This window comes from Hemitrygon akajei, chromosome 3 (genome assembly GCF_048418815.1).
Source record: "Hemitrygon akajei chromosome 3, sHemAka1.3, whole genome shotgun sequence".
Taxonomy (NCBI): domain Eukaryota; kingdom Metazoa; phylum Chordata; class Chondrichthyes; order Myliobatiformes; family Dasyatidae; genus Hemitrygon; species Hemitrygon akajei.
This window is the reverse complement of record NC_133126.1, coordinates 83,644,477-83,666,201: the sequence shown is the minus strand read 5'-3', so window position 1 is coordinate 83,666,201 and position 21,725 is coordinate 83,644,477.

The window sequence follows — 21,725 nt, the reverse complement described above, 5'->3', positions numbered from 1 at the left end:
GGGGTAGGTAGTGCTGAGGAAGCAATGCGATTGCAGCACGGCTTAGACAAATTGGAAGAATAGGCAAAAATGTGGAAGATGGAACACAGTGCTGGAAAATGTATGCTAATGCATTTTGATAAGGAGAATAAAAGTGCAGACTATTATGTCAATGGGGAGAAAATTCAAACATCAGAGGAGTCCTCGTGGTGGGGGTGTCCAGAACTAGAGAGCACAGCCTCAAAGTAGAGGGTGACTCTTTGCAAAAGAGGTAAGGAGGGATTTTTTTTTATAGCCAGAGAGTAGTGAATCTTGTCATGACTGCTGTGGAAGCCAAGTCTGTGGGTATATTTAAGGCAAACTTGATAGTTTCCTGATCGGTCATGGCATCAAAGGATACGGTGAAAAAGCAGGTGTATGGGGTTGAGTGTGATCCGAGTTCAGCCATGATGGAATGGTGGAGCAGTCTTGACAGGCTGAGAGGCCTAATTCCACTCCTATGTCTTATGCTCTTATATTCTGTCAACATCCTGGGTCAAGAGATTCTCTTGAATCACTTACTGGATTAACTGGCTACCGGTGTATGTGTATATCTCTGCTTTTAGACTCCCCACAAGCAGAAATTTGAGCTGCTGATGGAGAATTAATCCTGGACGCTAATGCAGAGTTTGATCCTTTCCAGTGTATTTATATTTCAATAACTCTAGAAATAATGACCTGTGACCAGATTAGATGAATGGATGAGCGAGGTAGCTTATTCCTCATCAAACCTGTGTTAGAGTTCTGCCAAAGTATTATATTCCTTATAGTATCAAAATATTATGTATTGATATAGAAGACAGTGCAGATATAACACAGAGCTGTTCAACTTTAGTGAGAATGTTTTCATTGTGTTTATCTTAAAATACTACTCTTGTTTTAGAAATTTTCTTTGTGAAGTTGAGTAAAACATCAATTTAAATGAACACTAAGTAGTGCAGGTATAATCTATGTCATGGAAACTAAAAGCACCTAAACATACCAAATAGACTATAATGCCTTTGCTAGTCCAGTTGTGTACAATTTCACTTTCCCTACATCTGTAATCTTTAAAGTTTCTCATCTTCAATCATCTGTTCAATGTTCAAAAGAATTTTTACCTTTCTAGGCAAAGACTTTCAGACTCTTAAACGCTCTCTGAACAAATGCAAGATCAACTCATCTCCACTAGACCTTTGCTAATGGGCTTAAGTCTGGTTTCTGGTTAAGGATCCCTTGAAACCTTCTCAATTCCTGGTTTCCCGGTTTTATGAAATGTCCTATATGTTCCAAAGTCTCCTCAAAGCCAAAGACATTCATCAGTTTCAAGACTGACAAGCCTCCTCTATATCCTTCAAAGACCTTTACATCTTTTCAGATGTGTAGTGCTGAGGATACCTTAACTGATCCCTGACAAGTGATTTATAAACCTCTAACATGATCCCTTTTATTTTATTTATATTCTTCAACAAACACAAGTAATTGTGAATCAGAATCTTGTTTAATATCGCTGGCGTAGGTTGTGAAATCTAGCGTAGGTTGTGTACTGCGCCAGCAGTACAGTGCAATACATAATAATAAAAATGTATAATTATAATAGGAAACAATGCAATAGAAAACATAAAAAGTGCAAAAAGGGAGCAAAAAAAGAAAAAATATATTGATTTAGTGCATATGAGTTCATTGTCCATTCAGAAATCTGACAGCAGAGGAGATTAAGCTGTTCCTAAAAGATCGAGTCTTCAGGCTCCTGTACCTCCTCTTTGATGGTAGTAATGAGAAAAGGGCATGCCCTGAGAGACGGGGATCCTTAATGATAGGTACAGCCTTTTTAAAGCATCATCTTTTTGTAGATGTCCTCAATGCTGGGGAAGCTAGTGCCCATAATGGAGCTGGTTGAATTTGCAACTTCTCCATTTTTTTGCAGTGGCCCCTCCATACCAGATGGCGATGCAACCAGTTAGAATGCTCTCCATGGTACATCTGTAGAAATTTGCTGGAGTCTTTAGTGACATACCAAGTCTCTTCAAACTGCTAATGAAATATCGCTGCTGTTGTGCCTTCTTTGTAATTGCATCAATATGTTGGCCCAGAATTGATCTTCTGAGATGTTGACACCTAGGAACTTGAAACTGCTTACCCTTTCCACTGCTGATCCCTCAACGAGGACTGGTGTGTATTCCCTGGACTTCCCCTTCCTGAAGTCCTCAATCAATTCCTTAGTCTTACTGATGCATGGTTGTTGTTGCAATACTACTCACCCCAACTGATCTATCTCACTCCTGTATGTCTCCTCATCACCATCTGAAATTCTACCAATAGTAGTTTCGTCATTGGCATATTTAAAGATGGCATTTGAGCTGAGCTTAGTCACACAGTCATGGCTGTAGAGAGACAAGAGCAGTGGGCTAAGCACACATCCTTGAAGTGCGTTGACTTTGATTGTCAGCAAGGAGGAGATGTTATTTCTGATACTGTCGTCTCCTGATGAGGAAGTCAAGGGTTCAGTCGTAGAGGAAGGTTCCAGAGGTCCAGGTTTTGGAGCTTGTTGATGAGAAATGAAGGTATGAACACTGAGCTGTAATCAATAACCAGCAGCCTAACATTGATATTGCTGTTGTCCAGGTGATCCAAGACTTAGTGGAGACTACTTTAGATCTACTGTGGCAATTGGCAACTTGCAGTGGACCCAGATCCTCGCTTAGATATGATTTGATTCTGGCAGTGGCCAATGTCTCAAAGTACATTTGCTTTTCGATCTGCCTTATTAACTAGTTCTGCAATCTTTTAGAATTTCTATACATGGACTCTGCAAATTTGGCCTGGCCTTTCCAATAATTCATGGAAGTTAGTGGGGCTCTAGTGAGGAACTTAAATGTAAGGAAATATAATGTAAGTTTCTTAGTGAGGAAGGTTTAATTCAGTTTTCCCATACAGAGAGCATCAGACACCTGCGCTGTTCCACAAATCTCACTAATTAGGCATTGTTCTCATTGATAAGTGACAGTGTGGATTGACAATTAAAGCTCTGTGGGTGTTTCCACTTGCACCATGTGTTTTTTTCTACTTCTGTGAAAGGTTTCTAGGGATAAAAGTTACAAATAAAATATATTTTTGAAACTATTTGAGAAATATGGCAGAACTTCTTTTTAAAATATATGGTCATTTTTCTACATTAATAGTTCTATGTAAATCATGTTGTCCTGTTGAAATATTAACCCAATTTCACTCTCCAATGATACTGTCTGACAAGCTAAGCATTCCCATCAGTTCTTTACTTTAATACAAATTATATTGCTCTGAAAGTTTCATAGAGTACAGAGTGGTGTAATCACAAATGGATCTGGTTTTATGAAAGGTAAATTAAGCTTGACAAATTTGTTAGAGTTCTCCAAAAATGTGACAAGCAGAGTTGAAAAGAGGGCAACATGCGGATATCCTTTGTTGGGATTTTCTGAAGGCATTTGATTAGCTCCCACTTAGAAGGCAAATCTGCATGATCTATTATTAGGGTAAGTGAATTAGCATAGATTGAAGGCTAGTCACTGACAGGATAGTTCCTGGTCTTCAGTTACATACAATTCAATCAATGATTTGGAGGAAGTATAAAGCTATCAAGGCTTGCGGTGGGATCTGACTAAATGGAAAAATGGGTTGGAAAATGGAATTTAATGTAGACAATTAATGTGAGATGTTGTACTTTGGGAGGATAAAGCAGGGTGGAACTTTGCACAGTGAATAGAAAGGCACTGAGAAGTGCAGAGCAGAAAGGCATCCTTGAACGTGGCATCATAGGTAGATAGGGTTGTAAAGTGAACTTTTCGCACATTAGCCTTCATAGATCAAAGTATTGAATGTTGAATTTGCATAAGACATTGAGGACAAATTGGCAGTATTGTGTGCAGTTCTGATCACCTACCTACAGGATTAGATATAAAGAATACATAGAAAATTTACAAAGATGTTGGATGACTTGAGGACCAGAGTTATAGGGAAAGGTCAAATAGATGGTGACTTTAATCCCTGGAACGTAGGAGACTAAAGGCAGACTTGATAAAGGTATACTAAATAGATAGCGCAAATAACAGCAGGCTTTTTCTACTGAGGTTAGATGAAATGAGAACTAGAAGGTTAGGGGGTTAAGTTTTGTAAACCCAAAACATAAACTATTCAGAAGAAAAAAATTGGGCAGGGGACTGTTGTATCTACTCTTTGTTTTTCCTTTTAGTACAGTACGCACTTATGATGTGGTGGTTTAGTGACGTGTGCCATTCACATACTTTACATAAAACCCATAATGAATTATGAAAACAAAGAATGCTTACTCTAACAATATATTTGACAGCAGCTCTGGACACTTTCCATCTCTAACAATGAATTCTGCTCTCCTCAGCTGATTGATGTTTCATCTCCAGATGACATCAGATGCAATCGCCACCGTGTAACAGAATGGTCCAGTTCTGTCCTTAATCTTTCCAACAACCCACTTTTGATCACCTCTGCAGTCCCTCAACAGGACTGCTTGTTCAGGAGTGAAACATTAAGCTTCCTTGTTTGAGGAGCCCTCAGTTTGTCTCAGCTGTTTGTCCTGCTTACTTCTTCTGAGATTGGGCTTGAGGAAATCCAATTGTGAGTTCAAGGGACAAGCGAAGAACAGCATAGTGGGTGAGTTGTTGGTTGTGAAGTGTGCAGCGATGTGAAATTCAATGAGAAAGTTAGTGAGCTTCTGATTCACTGTTAGTGTAGAGTGCTCTGCTGACATTGCTCGCAGTGCATTCGTTAAACTCCAGACAAACCTTTCTGCCAAGCCATTTGTAACTGGGTTGAACGGTGCGGTTGTAATATGACTTATCCCATTCATTTTCAGGAATGAGTGAATCAGTTCTGAAACAAACTACGGTCCATTGTTACTGACTTAGTGTTCTGGAACACAAGTCCTTGAGCAGAGGCTTCTCAACCTTTCAACAGTGCGTGAGGGTGTCATATTGGGAAAACTTCTGGCCACTTTATAGCTGCATCTACTATTGTCAAGAAATTTGTATGTTGAATGGTCCAGCAAAATCCACATGAATCCTCTACCAGGGCAATGCAGGCCATTCCCAGGGATTTAGTGGTGTTTCTCTTGGTAGCTTCTGGTGGTGTGACATCCCGAACAGTGAATGACAAGCTGCTCAATCTGCTGACCTATCCCAGGCCACCAGACAGAGCTTTGAGCCAATGCTTTCATTTTGGCCATGCCAAGATGCCTGGCATGTAGCTGCTCCAACAGTTTATCCTCACATAAGGCAACCACTGTCAAAGGCAACATACTAACTCCTATATCCAGTGCCCTGACTGATGAAGGCCAGTATGTTAAATGCCATCTTCATAACCCTGTCTGTGATACTGCTTTGAGAAAACCATTTACTTGTATACCGTGCTCCCTCTGTTCCACAGACTTCCCAGGGTTTAACCATTTACTGTATAACATCCTACCCTTAATTACTCAATATCAGCATTTTGTGTTTATCTGAATTGAAGCCTATTTGATATACCTCAGACCACTTACTCAGTTGATCAAAATCCCCCTGTAATTTTGGATAAGCTTCTTCACAGTGTACATTATTACCTATTTTAGTAACATCCCCAAAGTTACTAGCCATGTGTAACCCAGGTTAATTGTGGTTAAAGTTAGCGCTGATGTTTTGCAAGCGGTATGTGATGGTGGTCTTATCCAACAGACAGAATTGCTGCAGATGTGATAACTGCATCTGTTGGGTCCTTAACCATGCACTCAAGTGCTATACCTGACAGTTATGTAGAAGAAATTCGGTGTGGGGGATTACCAGTCATCTCTCATCTCTCTGATGCTGAAATTATGGAATCCCAGTTACCAGATCCTTGTATTAGGGAAGTCATCAAACAGATAGAAATTGGAGAAAAACCATCTCCTTCAGTGAGAAAAACAATCCCGGACTACCCTACCTTCTTAGAGAATGGGATTGTCTATAACTAAAAGACAGAATTCTCTGCAGGAGAAGAGTAACCGGAAATAAAACAACATACCAGCTTGTTTTACCTGAACAGTTTTGATCTGATGGACTTAAGAGTCTTCATGATGACCTTGGACACTTGGGTATTGATCGTACCCTGCATTTAGTCAGAAGCTGATTCTATTGGCCTAAGATGGCTCTGATGTGGAACACAAGATTAAAACATGCAATCAATGCATAAAAAGAAAGACTCTACCTTAGAAAGCTGCTCTGTTAATGAATATTGTAACTACTTGACCCTTGCAGCTCATCTTCATGGACTTTCTTATATTAGAACCCGATCAAAGTAACACAAAAGATGTGATAGTAATAATTTATCATTTCACTAAAATATGCCTTGGCTATTCCTACACCTAACCAAAAAGCCAAACCGGTTGCGAATTGCTTATGGGAGCATTTCATCTTGCATTATGGTTATCCTGAGTGCGCACACAGCAACAGAGGGCCTGACTTTGAATTCCACTTGATTAAAGAACTGTGTGAGAGAGCTGGAATTCAAAAAGTCATATCATCCCAGGGAAACCCTGGACCCTCTGAAATATGCTAGTACCCCTGGAGACGAAAGATAAAAGTCACCGGCGACAATTTGTGAAATCCTTAGTTCATGCTTATGATTGTACAAGGAATGAGACAACTGTCAATTCATGTTTGGACAACAACCCAGACTCAAAATCAGAATCAGGTTTATTATCATCTACATGTGTTGTGAAATTTGTTAACTTAGTGACAGCAGTTCAGTGCAATACATAACATAGAAAAATAAATAAGTAAATCAATTACAGTATATGTATATTGAATTGATTTTTTAAATTGTGCAAAAACAGAAATAAAATGTATTTAAAAAGTGAGGTAGTGTTCACGGAATCAATCTCCATTTAGGACTCAGATGGCAGAGGGGAAGAAGCTATTCCTGAATTGCTAAGTGTGTGCCTTCAGGCTTCTGTACCTCCTACCTGATTGTAACAGTGAGAAAAAGGCATGTCCTGGGTGCTGAGTGTGCTTAATAATGGACTCTGCCTTTCTGAGACACTACTCTTTGAAGATGTCCAAGGTGTTATGTAGGCTACTACCCAAGATGGAGCTGAGCAAATTTACGACCCTCTGCAGCTTCTTTCGGTTCTGTGCAGTAGCACCTTCCCACCCCATACCAGACAGTGATGCAGCCTGTCAGAATGCTCTCCACAGTATATCTACAGAAGTTTTTGAGTTTTTGAGTGTTTTTGTTGACATACCAAATCTCTTCAAATTCCTAATGAAGTATAGTCGCTGTCTTGCTTTCTTTATAGCTGCATTGATATGTCGGGACCAAGTTAGGTTCTCAGACTCCCAGTTGACTTAGTTTCGGACTACCCTTAAAAGACAAACACAGTACATCTCACTCTCAGTATGTACTAAATTTAAAATCTCATTTTGAGGAAAGCTTCATCTCATCTTGAGGGGGACTCACAGAAAAAGGAAGACCAAAACAAGACCAGATATGTGACAGCTTCAGAGTTGAAAGAAGGAGACCAAGTGCTAGTAAGGAATGTGCACCTACAAGGTAAAAACAATCTTGCTGATGAATGGGAAGAAATAGTCTACATAGTGGTGAGCCAAGCTGGTGATTGGCCTGTTTACAAGGTATGCCCTGGGAACCAGTCTGGGCCCATACAAACATTACACAGTGATCTATTGCTCCCTTGTGGATTTTTTCCTTCTGAAGACAATAAACAACTCTCTCCAGTCCCTGGTCACGAGTGCCGAACTTGCAGGAGTACTAGCAATGAACAGTCAGTTGAAGAGGAAGTAAATCAAATTGACTGTGAAAAGGACAGGGGTGAGGTTTATTACTTCAGATCAAGACTTGACATTGTAGATGAACCTTCTAAGAGTCAAGAAATCCGTGAACAGTTACACAAAAGGATTGTGGGCTCCAACCCAAGCCCAAATCAGCCATTTACAACCACTCTGGTTCCAGACCCAGTGCTGGAATCCCAAAGAAATGGAAGTTCTGATGTAGAAGAATCTATTGTAGAAAGTAACTTACCTGTGAGTCCTGAAAAATCCCAGTGAAAGGAACGACAAATGAGAAATGTGTAATCAGTATATCCTATCTGATGAAAGAAGTCTGGAAACATTGTCAATCCCAGATGAGTCAGAGATTCAACGAGAAAGAGACGTGATAAAGAGTTAACTGGGAAAGACACGATAAAGGAGAATTCTCACAAAGAAGAGCTTGAACTTAGAAGGTCTTCTAGACCAGAAAAAAAAGAGAACTCCTACATATCTTGAGCTAGGAAGTTCTTTAGTGACAATAGTTCAGTCCCTTTTCCTAGGTCTGAGTTTAGCTATTGTAGAGTCACTTCCAGAATTCACATATGTTGAACATCCCAAACCCATTACAGTGCAACCTGTAGCCGTATGCAAAAGAGGGGGAGAATGTAACCCAGGTTAATTAAACCCAAAAATGTAACATTAGGAAGCTCCACATGTGGGGGGATGAAACCGAGGTTAACTGATTTTTGATTAAAAAAGAGAACTTGGGGAAAAAAAGCCATGCGAGAATGAGGTGTGGCTGACACAGGCGCAGACAAGTGAGAGAAACACAGCAAACTATTAGAAACTAAAGATATAAACTGTTAGAAGTGGAATTAGTAGTGACTATCTCTGCCCTACTTACTTGAAAATCCTCAGGGTGAAACCCCTGGAGGAGAGACAATGTCGATAAAAGGTTTATTGAAGCTATGGCTATAACAAGTAGCAATAATAGCGAGGCAATATCAGCAGAGGCGAGTGTCAAGGTCCCTACCTTGTAACTGGGAATTAGTTCTATTAAATCATACCAAGGGATTTGGTGAGTTAAAACACTTTTACTGTTCCAAGTGTATAATTTGTGTGTGAAATATGTTCAGTAGTGTTGTAACTGAGAAATATTTGGAAATGACAGTGAGCTATTGAGTTATTTTGAAGTAGAAAATAGAAAGTGTCTAAGAATTTATGGATTGTAATCCAGTTGTATACAGGTCAGGTTTTTCTGTGAAAGTATTGTGACTTGACTTTCTGTGGATGACCAACAATTTCATCCAATGAATCAAGAAACAAGATGACAAGCCACCCAAGATTGAATAACCAGTGCGGGAATGAAATGTTTAATGATGTAGAGGATCTAGTACGGTTGGATGTATAAGTTTATTTTTCATTCGAAAGATCTGAACTTGATTTTCTGGAAGAACTGATTAATTTTGCAAAAACTTTAATAAGTTACTGAATGGGATTTATTTTGTTTAAAAGTTGTGATGTTGGAGAATTGTCATGAAAGGGGTTAAGCTATGTATGTGTGTGTATATATATATACTTTTTTGGGGATTGAATTTGAATTTGTAGATATACTGACCTGGAACTGAAACTGAAGTTAACAACAATATTAAAGAATAGGAATTCAATTAGTTTTCTAACTAACTAGGGATAAATAGAAAGGCAATTATTAGTATGTAAACCTTTAAATAGGGAATAACACTAGATCTAAATAGTTACAGAAATTGGAGTAATAAAGGTTATTCTAATGAATCTCACTGATTCTAACTAAAAAAGGATGTTTTTTTGGTTGATATCTGAACTTTGTAACAGGATGTTGGAATTTTGAATTGCTCTTACTCATGTCAATATTTTGTATATATTACTATTTTTATAAATAAACTTACCTGCAGATGTGTGTTTTCCATTCACTGCCTCCTTCTGATACCTAGAACTTCTGATGGCTTACTAGGACCTAGTGTAGTACTATATAATTTGATTTTCTCATAAAGAGTGTGGTGACCAGTCACGTGAGATAAGACAAGTGCTACACAGATGTTACATATGTTTTGTAAATTTACATCCAGATTGTTTAAATACAAAGTCACAAAAGTTCTGCAGTAACCACTGTGGGAGAATCTTGAATAAAAGGAACTGTTTTCAAGATTAGGTAGCTGAGGTGCTTAAGGACCTCATGCAAGTGTTCATGAACATCTGGAGTTCCCCATTCCGGAGGATTGTGCAGGTCAGGTTAATTGTGCTAGTTAAAGATGAAGTAAACATATTTTTGAAAGATGAGAGAATTGAGGGCTACCTGGAATTGACAGAGAGGAGCTGAGGCCATGACTATAATGAAGGGTATGGGTAGGCTTGAGTCTGTGTGGCCTTCAGCTGCCTTATTTTTCCAAGTTATTATGTTCTTAATTTATATAATGTTAAGTAGAAATGATGAAATAATGATAAATATCAGAGGTCTACTTATTGTGGTGTATGAGTCAGATACAGTATCACTGAAGGAAATGGTTTTCAGACAGATGTGAAGATTAATAAATGCATGAACCTCATATTGTGAAAGATGATGCCACAGTGCATTGTTAATTTCACCCATGCTGTGATAAGATCTGATCCTATCCCAGAATGTTTCCAATATGCTCTTTTCCTAATCTCACTTGCGGGAAATGTGGCTTGGCATCAACAAGGGAACTGGTACTTGACTCAAGGAAAGAGGGAGAACTCTATTAGTAGCTTAGCTTCTGTTGCTCATGCATGCCATTCCTTCTCATGGGATCAGATACATGATCTGCTTCTTGGCTTCTGCAAATATCACTCTTTCACCAAGGCATCTGTGAGTTTCCTGGATAAATTCACTTTCAGTTCTTTTTCAGCCCTGCTCAGATTTCTTGTGGTGTTTACTGAGAGAATTTTGCTATACATTGAAGGACAATGCTCACAGGTATTAATTGTAACAAAATAGGAAATCTGAGGCAACTTGAAAACAACCTTCATTGGAGCCCAAAGTTGGTAAAAAAGCCAGATCAAAGCAGAAGTTTGAAGGCATTTCTTTAGTTCATTGCCTCAGTACCTCTCCCACTCACCTAGATTTTATTAGAAATAATCAGAATCACAATAAGGTTTAAGATCAATAGCATATGACATGAAATTTGTTGTCAATGCAGCAGAAGTACAATGCAATATATAATAATGCAGAAAAACATAAATTACAGTAAGTATACATGCAGTATATTAAAGTTATATTAAATAAGTAGTGGAAAATTAAAATACAAAAGTAATAAGGTAGTGTTCATGGGTTCAATGTCCATTCAGAAATTGGATGGCAGAGGGGAAGAAGCTGTTCCTGAATTGTTGAGTGTGTGCCTTCAGGCTCCAGTACCTCCTTCCTTTTGGTAGCAATGAGAATAAGGTATGTCCCGGGTAATGGGGGTCCTTTTTGAGGCATCGCTCCTTGAAGCTGTCCTGAATGCTACAAATGCTAGTGCCTATGATGGAGTTCACTAAGTTTCTGCAGATTTTTTTGATACTGAGCAGTAGCCCCCCCCCCCCCCCATACCAGATGGTGATGCTGCCTGTTAGAATGTTCTCCATTGAACATCTGTAGAAATTAGTGAGTATTGAAATCTCCTCAAACTCCTAATGAATTAATCAAATCAACCTATCATTACAAGTGCAGTATTAATGAAAAATCTTGAAGAGCTTCCAATTGCAGCTTTTACAAAGAGATAGCTTCTGAAATTTTTCACACTAACTTGTTGCAGCACACTAGACAGTTAGTCTCATGACATACTCCTTTAAGGAATAACAGCCTTATAGCAATAATTGTTATCTAGGAACTTCTTACATCAACACATACACTCAGTGGCCACTTTATTAGGTACACCTGTACACCTGCTCATTAATGCAAATATCTAATCAGTGAATCATATAGCAGTAACTCAATGTATAAAAGCATGCAGACAGGTTCAAGTGGTTCAGTTGTTGTTCAGAGCAAACATCAGAATGGGGAAGAAATGTGATCTAAATTACTTTGACCTTGGAATGATTGTTTGTTCTAGATGGGGTTGTTTGAAAATCTGGGAAACTGCTGATCTGGGATTTTCACACACAACAGTCTCTCGAGTTTACAGAGAATGGTACAATAAACAAAAACATCCAGTGAGTGGCAGTTCTGTGGGCGAAAATGCCTTGTTAATGAGAGAGTTTGGAGGAGAATGGATAGACTGGTTCAAGCTGACAGGAAGGTAACTGTAACTCAAATAACCATGTGTTACAACAGTGATGTGCAAAAGAGCATCTCTCAGTGCACAGTACACTGAACCTTGAAATAGATGGGCTACAGCAGCAGGAGATCACAAGCCTATTGTTTCATTTCACAGTATATATGTACAAATGACAATAAACTGAACTTGAACTTATTCTGCAAGCTTTGAGGTACAAGCTAAAATAAATAGTGGCATTCAACCGTACACCAAATGAAACACTGTTCCTCTGGACCCAAGGTGCTCATCACAATACATTTAAATCACACACACAACATATAAAGTAATATTACCATGAGTAAATTAGCAATTAATAAGGTGCATTTATGACACATGTTAAAATGTAAACAGTATAACACTAGTGGCACTTCTTGTGTGATGAGACCTGGGTAGAGGTTGGGAGTTCAGTAGTCTCATAGCCTGGGGGAAGAAGCTGTTTCCTATCATAATAGTTCTTGTCCTAATGCAATGGTACCTTTTGCAAAACGGCAGGGGGTCAAAAAGATAGTTGGATTGATGGGAGGGATCATTGACAATGCTAAGGGTCCTGCATATGCAGCACTCTGGATAAATATCTCTGACGAGAGACCCTGCTGATCCGCTCAGCAGTTCTCATAGTGTTTTGTAGAGACTTGTGGCCAGGTGCCATGATGTAGCTGGTCAAGACACTCTCAGTTTTACTCCTGTAAACTTGGTTAGGATGAGGGGGCTGAGAGTCTCACTTCTCTCAATCTCCTTAGGGAATGGAGACGCTGCTGTGCTTTCTTGACCAAGGAAGTGGTGTTGAGGAACCGGTTGAGCTCATCTGTTATGTGCACTCCCAGAAACTTGGTGCTCCTGACTCTCTCCACGGAGGAGCCGTTTAAGTGCAGTGAGGAGTGGTCAGCCTGTACTTTCCTAAAGTCCACAATCGTCTCTTTGGTCTTACCTACATTGAGATTTAAGTTGTTGTGCTCGCTCCATTCTACCAGCCACTCTACCTCCTCTCTGTATGCTGTTTCATAGTCGTTGTTGATGAGGCTAAACACTCTTGTGTTATGAGTACACTTGATTTGGTTTGAACTGGATCTAGCAGTGCAGTCGTAAGTCAGCAGTGTGAACAGCAGTGGGCTTAGCACGCAGAGTACCAGTGCTCGGCATGGTGCAGCTAGAGATGTTTCTGCCAGCATGTACTGACTGTACATTTCTGTCAAGAAGCCCAGGATCCAGTTACAGAGAAAGTTATTGAGACCCAACCAGGACAATTTACCCACCAGCTTCTGAGGGATGATCATATTAAACACCAAACTGGTCAGCAAGCAGTGTCCTAGGTATATGAGGCACCATTTTCCAGTTGGGACAGGATGGAGTGGACTCCAGAGGTTATGGTATCATCAGTGGACTGATCTAAGTGATAAGCAAACTGGAAGGGGTTGAATGTTGCAGGATGATGGGATTTAATACAATCCATAACCAGCCACTCAAAGAACTTCATTATTGTTGAGGTCAATGCCACTGAATGGTGGTCATTTAGGCTGGTGGCTGTCTCCTCTTGGGTATTGTGATGATGGTGGCCTCCTTGAAGCCTGAGGGGATAGTGGACTGTTCCAGAGAGATGTTGAAGATGTTTGTCAGAACCTCTGTTAAAAATGGGCTGCGCAGTCTCTCAGCACCCTACCAGATACGTTATCAGGCCCTGCAGCTTTACATGGGTTCACCCCAGCTAGGGTTTTCCTCACATCAGAAAGAATGCCCGCTCCTTGGGGGAAGAGGAGGTTTTCCTTGCCAGCACATTGTTCCGTGCATCAAACTGACATTCAGCCTATTGGGAAGAGAAGCATCAATGACGTTGATATGCAGGGTGGACTTGGAGTCCATTATGGTCTGAATGCCCTGCCATTAGCACCTTCTCTCTCTGGTGTCACAGAACTTGCTGTATATTCTCTGTGAGTAATTCGATTTTGCCTTCCTAATGGTGTGGCCAAGCAGCAGCTGCTGACCTGAGAGCTGTCTTATCCCCCTGATCTCTCAGCCAGGGCCTTCACATTTGCTCTCATATAGATGTGTTTAATAATGATGATGTTCTCAATGCATTTCTCTATACAACCAGTCTCAGATCTTGAATATTCATTGATGTTAACATGATGGCCATAGGTAGCCCCTCACTGAGCATGCTCCAGTCCATGTTTACAAAACAGTCCCACAATGCAGAGGTAGTTCCTTCTGGCTGGGCGTTTATCTCCCTTTGAACTGGTTTGGCACTTTTAATCAGTAGGCGGTATGCAGAAACTAGCATTACAGATAAGGGGTCAGAGAATCAGAGGTGAAGGCAGGGAATAGTTTTGTATACACCAGGGATGTTGGTAAAAACCAGGTCCAATGTGTTCTTACCTCTGGTAACAAAGTTAACATTCTGATAGAATTTAGACAGGATCGTTTTTTAAGTTAGCATGGTTGAAGTCACCAGAAACAATAAAGAAGCCATCAGGATGTATGATTTGCAGGTCACCGATGACATTGTAGAGCTCACGCAGGAGATTCCACAGCATTAACACAGGGGTTACGTATACAGGTGCTATCATGATAGCAGTGAACTCCCTCAGTAAGTAGAAGGCATGTACTTCACCGCTAAGAACTCTAGCATGTGCAAACAATGGTCATCACTAAAAGAAGTGTTCACATACCTGTTCTAAAATGTTACAGTACAGTGAAAGTGCAGTGCACGTTGGCATTAAGATACAAGGTTACAAGAAGGTAGATTGTGAGGAAAGGAGTTTATCTTATTGTACAAGGGGAACAACAGCAAGCTAGAAGCTGTCCTTGAGTCTGGTGGTCCATGCTTTCAGACTGGTGGAAGGCGGTAATAAGAGAGAATGTCCGGGGTGGGTGGGACCTTTGATTATGCTGGCTGCTTTAGTGAGGCAGCAAGAGGTGTAGGCAGTGTCCATGGAAGGGAGTCTGATTTTGGTGATGTGCAATAGTTTCTTGTGGTAAGGTTGGTAAGACCCGAGGCTTCTTGTTGCACTGGATGGACTGGACCATTGATCTGAAGAGTGCAAAATAAGGAGTCTGTGTTTCATGATTAACTCTGTGTGATGCTCAGCCATAATGGTCCTGTCAGAATCTTGTTTCCCCTTCCTGGAACATTTAATGATTAAGTGCCAACATTTTTACTTGCTAAGAGAGTTCTCTGTGATCTTGACTGCAGTTTACATACCACCAAAGGCCATTGTTAAGTATACACTCAAGGTATTGAGTCCAGTGATAAGCAAACAAGAAACAACCTTCTCTTTAAACCTCAGCTTTTTCTGGCTCTCAGCTTCACCCCACCCCCTCCGGTCTTCTCCTGTCATTTCGCATTTCCCCCTCCCCCCACTACTTTCAAATCTCTCACTATCTTTCCTTTCAGTTAGTCCTGACGAAGGGTCTCGGCCCGAAACGTCGACGGTGCTTCTCCCTATAGATGCTGCCTGGCCTGCTGCGTTCCACCAGCATTTTGTGTGTGTTGCTTTTTTAAAATTATTTTTCATATAAGTTTCTACAATGCAACAAAACAAAAAAAACAGTAAAAAAAAGAGGTTTATACAGTGCAAAACAAATGTATCAAATGTACAGTTCATAATAATTAAGAAAAAGCACCCATAGTAGAATTGTATAAAGTTAGTTACCACCCCACCCTCCCACTACCCAACTCCAAGCCAATTTTACGATATATAAAAAAGTTAATCAGAACTTTTATCACCACAGAGCTGTATTTATAAAAAGAAGGTATATTGCCTACTACCTGAGCTACAATATGTTTACACATAAAAAAAATGTAAATCTGAACGGAAAGCAGCTGGAAGTAAGGGATTTAATCTAAAGGGGAATTATGAAAATATTCAAGAAAAGGTCCCCACACCTTTTGGAACTTTATGTCTGAATTAAGAAGTGAATAATGAATCTTTTCAAGGTCCAAGCAGGACATAATGTCTCTGAACCATTGAGCATGAGTGGATGGGGCAGCATCTCTCCACCTAAGAAGGACTGCACACCTTTCAAATAATTGCCGAGAACTTCAATCAGGCTTGCTTGAAGAAATCTCTGCCCAATTATCATCAACATATCACCTGCAGCACCAAGGGTTCCAAAACACTTGACCACTGCTATACTACCACAAGGAATGCCTGCCAGTTGATCCCTAGACCGCTTTCGGGAAATTCGACCATCTGGCAGTTCTCCTATCTGCATACAGGCAGAGGCTGAAGACCAAGAGTCCAGAAGTAAGGACAAAATGAGTCACGTCATCTAGGCCAGATGCCTTCCATTGCTTCATCTCCAGAAGACTGATCAAACTTCTGCAAAAGTGATTATTGGTTCAGATGCACTGGAGGTGTCAGGAGATAACTTCTGTTTGGAAGTTGCATTAACTTATTGGAAAGGGATATGCTTTTGCTGGCAATGCTGTCTGACTTTACAGCATGTAAGCCCTGGCCCAACTGACAGCATGTCTGGGATTCTATTTTTAACTTTTATTGTCTCTTGACATCCTTGATAGCTTTATGGAGGTTGCACTTTGACTTCTCATATTGATTAGAGTCATCTAATTTAAATGACTTCAGTAAGCACTGCATCTCCTGGTTCATCCATGGGTTTTGGTTTGGGAATGTCTGGATTGTCCTCTTTGGTACACATTCAACAACACACTTGCTGATAAAGTCTGTGATGGTGGTGACCTATTCATCTAGGCTGGGTGCTAGACTTAGACCAGTCCACTGACTCAAAGAAGTTGTGTAGAAGCTCATCTGTCTCCTCTGCACTGACTTTCTGTATCGTCACACTTTGGCTTCTGTTTGTTTGCAGGGAGAAGGAGTACAGTCCCACCGTCTGATTTACCAAAGTGTGGATGGGGTGGGGGGCATCAGTTTTGCAGGTGACCCCTGGTGAAATAGAAAATTCTGGCAGTATTTTGGTAACAAATTCTTGATTTTGACCTGGTTGAAGTCACTGGCAATGATGAAGAAAACCTTGGGATATCCTGTTTCAAGATTATTGACCAAGGAATGTAGTTCATTGACTGTGGGATTCATGTATGCCTTGGGTAGGATGTAGACTGGTATCAGGATTGCTGGTGAACTCCTTTGGCAGACAGTATGGCCAACACTTCACTGTTCAATATTCCAGGCTGGGTGGGCAGGAACACACCAGGATCATCATCATGAGCACCACGAGGTATTGATTAGGAAGCAAACCCCTCCACCTCTAAATTTTCCAAGGAAACCATGGTGTCCATTGGGTGAATTGAGGAGCCCCCAGATTATGTGGTACAGCCAGGTGAGGCAAATGTGAGCTACATTCAGTTCAAGTTTAATTGTCATTCACCATTAAGCATGAATTTCAGTGAATGCGGCGGGACCTTTAGCCGTAAAGCATCCTGGCTGGATATATCGTGGCTTGGTATCCAATGTGTCTGAGGTCAGCCATGTTTCCATGAAACACAGAATGCCGCAATCCCTCTGATACAGCAATCTTGCCCTGAAGTCCTCCACCTTGTTCTCCAGAGACTACATTTGCTAACAAGATACTGGGTAGAGGAAGTTACATGCCATGATGTTTTAGTCTGGCTCTGAGTCCTACCCTTCTCCCTCTCTTCCAGCCATGGTGACGTGCCTTCGTCTGCATAAAGGTGCAATACCTGCATTCTTCAGAGTTAAGTCTGCTGAATCCTTCAGGAGATTGTAAAATCGTGTGTTTTGTTAAGCCGGTTTAAAAGTCCATTACTTAAGGAGAAAATACAGGTTGCAGTTGCAGTGATAATAGTTCAGAAGAGGTATATCTGGAAGTCTTGTGTGCAGCCAGCAAAACATCAGCACTGCTGTATTTTCTGGAGCAACGGAGGCTGAGGGGAGATCTGATAGAGGTTTGTGAGATTATGAGAGGCATTGATAGAATAGACATACAATATCTTTTTCCAGGGGTTAAAAGTCTAATACCAGAGGACGTGCACTTAAGATGAGAGGGAGTAATTTCAAAGAAGGCACTGGTGGGGGCCTGGAGGGCACTGCCTGAGGTAATGGTAGAGGCAGAAACATTAGAGGCTTTTAAGAGACATTTAGATAGACATACAAGTGTGAGGAAAATGGAAGGATATTGACATTGTGTAGGCAGGATTGATTTGTTTTAGTTAGCTATTTGATTACTAATTTAATTGGTTTGGCACAACATTAAGGGTCAAAGAGCCTATCCCTGTATTCTATATTTGTTTGTAAAAGAATGCAATGAAAGACAGGCTTAAATTGGGATTAAAGCAGATGGCACATGAGGGAAAGTATAGAATAAGCTTGATGAACCCATTTCAAGTGTGAAGTGAACATCTTTTCATTGCTTGAGAACTTTTTATTTAACACAGAGGGTAACCTATCGCAGGGAAAGAGCTTCATTTTGTTGGTGACAATCAGTGCATTGTTGGGTGGGTAAACTTCATCCTCAGATATGACCTCCTTCCTTCCTACAATAGAAAATCTTCAGTCTTAGGGATTCCATTCATCTGACCTACAACCATAGACCACAAGACATAGGAGCAGAATTATGCCATTTGGTCCATCGAGTCTGCTCTGCCATTTCATCATGCCTGATCCATTTCCCTCTTAACCCCATTCTCTTACCTTTTCCCCACAGCCTTCCATGCCCTGACTAATCAAGAACCTATCAACCTCTGCCTTAAATCCAACCAGTGACCTGGCCTCCACAGCTGCCTGTGGCAATGAATTTCACAGATTTTCCACTCTCTGGCTAAAGAAATTTCTCCTCATTTCTGTTTTAAATAGACATCCCTCTATTTTGAGGGTGTGCCCTTCGGTCCTAGACTCCCCCACCAAAGAAAACATCCTCTTCACATCCACTCTATTTAGGCCTTTCAACATTCAATAGATTTCTACAAGAGCCCCCCCTCCCCCACAAATCCTTCTTCATTCCAGTGAGTACAGATCCAGAGCCTTCAATCACTGTTCATATATTAACCCTTTTATTCCTGGAATCATTCTCATGAACCTCCTCTGAACCCTCTCCAATGTTAGCACATCTTTTCTAAAATAAGGGGCCCAAAACTCCTCACAATACTCCAAGTGGGGCTTCACCAGTACCTTATATAGCCTCAACCTTACATCCTTGCTTTTATATTCTAGTCCTCTTGAAATGAATGGTATGAAATGAATACCTTCTTCACCACTGACTAAACCTTTAGGGAATCCTGCACGAGGACTCCCAAACCCTTTGCACCTCAGAATTTTGAATTTTCTCTCCATTTATTAAATAGTCTGTGCTTTTATTCCTTCATCCAAAGTGCATGACCATACACATACTACATTGTATTCCATCTGCCATTTCTTTGCCCGTTCTCCTAATTTGGCTAAGTCTTGCTGTAGCCTCTCTGCCTACCAGCTCCTCCACTTATCTATCTATTGTCCACAAACCTGGCAACAAAGCCATCAATTTCAGCATCCAAATCGTTGACATGCAATGTAAAAAGAAGTGACCCCAACACAGACCCCCTGTGGAAATCACTACTTACCAGCAGCCAATTTGAACAGGATCCATTTATTCCTCCTTTGCTTCCTGCCTATCAGTTAATTCACAATCCATGCTAGTATCTTTCCTGCAATACCCTGGGTCCTTATCTTGTTTCATACCTCATGTATGGCAACTTGTCTAAGTCCTTCTCAAAATCCAAGTATGCAACATCCATCAATACTCCTTTGTCTATCCTGCTTGTTATTTCTTCAAAGGGTTCCAATAGATTTGTAAGGCAAGATTTTCCTTTAAGGAAAATATGCTGACTTAGGCCTATTTTGTCATGTGCCTCCAAGTACCCCGAAAGCACATCCTTAACATCTTCCCAACCACTGAGGTCAGGCTAACTGACCCATAATTTCCTTTCTTCTCTCTCCCTCCGTCCTTGAAAAGTGGAGTGATTTTTGCAGATTTTCAGTCCTACAGAACCATGCCAGACTCTATTTTTTCTTGAAAGATCATTACTAGTGCCTCCGCTGTCTCTTCAGTCACCTCTTTTGGAACCCCGAGGTGTAGTCCATCAGGTCCAGGGTAACTGTCTACCTTCAGAACTTTCAGGTTTCCAAGCACCAAGTCCCCAGTAGTAGAAACTGCACTCAGTTCTGCCCCTTGACACTCTGAAACTTCTGGCATACTACTAGTGTCTTTCACGGTGAAGACTGATGCAAAATGCATATTCAGATTATCCCCCATTACTATCTCTCCAGCATCATTTTCCAACAGTCAAATATCCACTGTTCCCTTTCTTTTACTCTTTTTTTTAATCTCTGAAAACACTTTTGGTATAGTTTTTGATATTATTCGCTAGTGTACCTTCACATTTCATCTTTTCCACTTATGGATTTTTTAGTTGCCTGTTGGTTTTTAAAAGCTTCCCAATCCTCTAATTTCCCACTAATGTTTGCTCTGTTATAAACATTCACTTTTGCTTTTCTGTTTTCTTTGACTTCCCTTTTCAGCCATTGTTGCTTAATTCAGCATTTAGAATACTTTTTTTTGCACCTTTTGAATTGCTCCTAGAAACTTCAGCTATTGCTGCTTTATCATCATTCCTGATAGTGTCCCCTTCCAATCAAAGTTCAAAAAAAAGTTGAATGTACTTTATTATCAGAATACATATATGTCACCACGTACAACCCTGAGATTCTTTTTTGTAGCCATACTTAGCAATCTATAGAACAGTAGCTGTAAACTGTAAACATCAGAAATTATAAACTGTAAACCAACTGTGCAATTGCAGTTGTAAATAAATAGCAATAAATAACAAGCGTAAAGTAACAATATAACAGAATCCTTAAATGAGTGTAGCTACTGTATCCCCCTCTGTTCAAGAGCCTGATGGTTGAGGCAATCAGCTTTGGTCAGCTCCTTTCTCATGCATCTGTATTTCCCTTTACTCTATTGCAATACTGATACATCTGACTTTAGCTTCTCCCTCTCATATTGCAGGGTGAATTCTATCATATTATCATCACTGTTACCTTAGGATTCCATTACGTTAAGCTCTCTAATCAGGTCTGGTTCATTACGCATCAACCAGTCGAGAATTGCTGATCCCCCAGTGGGCTCAACTGCAAGCTGTTCAGCAAAAGCCATCTCAGAGGCATTCTACAAATTCTTCCTCCTAGGATTCAGCATCAACTTGATTTTCCCAATGAATCTGCATATTGAAATCTGTCATGACTAATGATCATTGCCTTTTGACATGCTTTTTTGACCTCCCATTGTAATTTGTAAACCACATCCTGTCTACTTCTACCTGTACAGTATATAACTCCCATCAGGGTCTTAGCTTTGTGGTTTCTTAACTCTACCACAAGGATTCTACATCTTCTAATCCTAGGTCACCTCTTTCTAAAGATTTCACTTCTTTTTTTTTCCAGCAGAGCCACTCCTCTTTGTCTGCCTACTTGCCTGTCCTTTTGAAAGATTGTCGATCCTTGTATATATTGCATCTGGAGCTCAATAACTCCAATTTCCTATCCCTATGATAATGTCCTTTTCATAGTTTGTCTGGCACATTTTAAACGTTTCTCTGCTAAAGACCAGTCAAGCATGCTGTAAGCTTCTTCTTCTGCCATACAATTCATTCACTCCTTTTGCACTTTATTCTCTCCCGTTT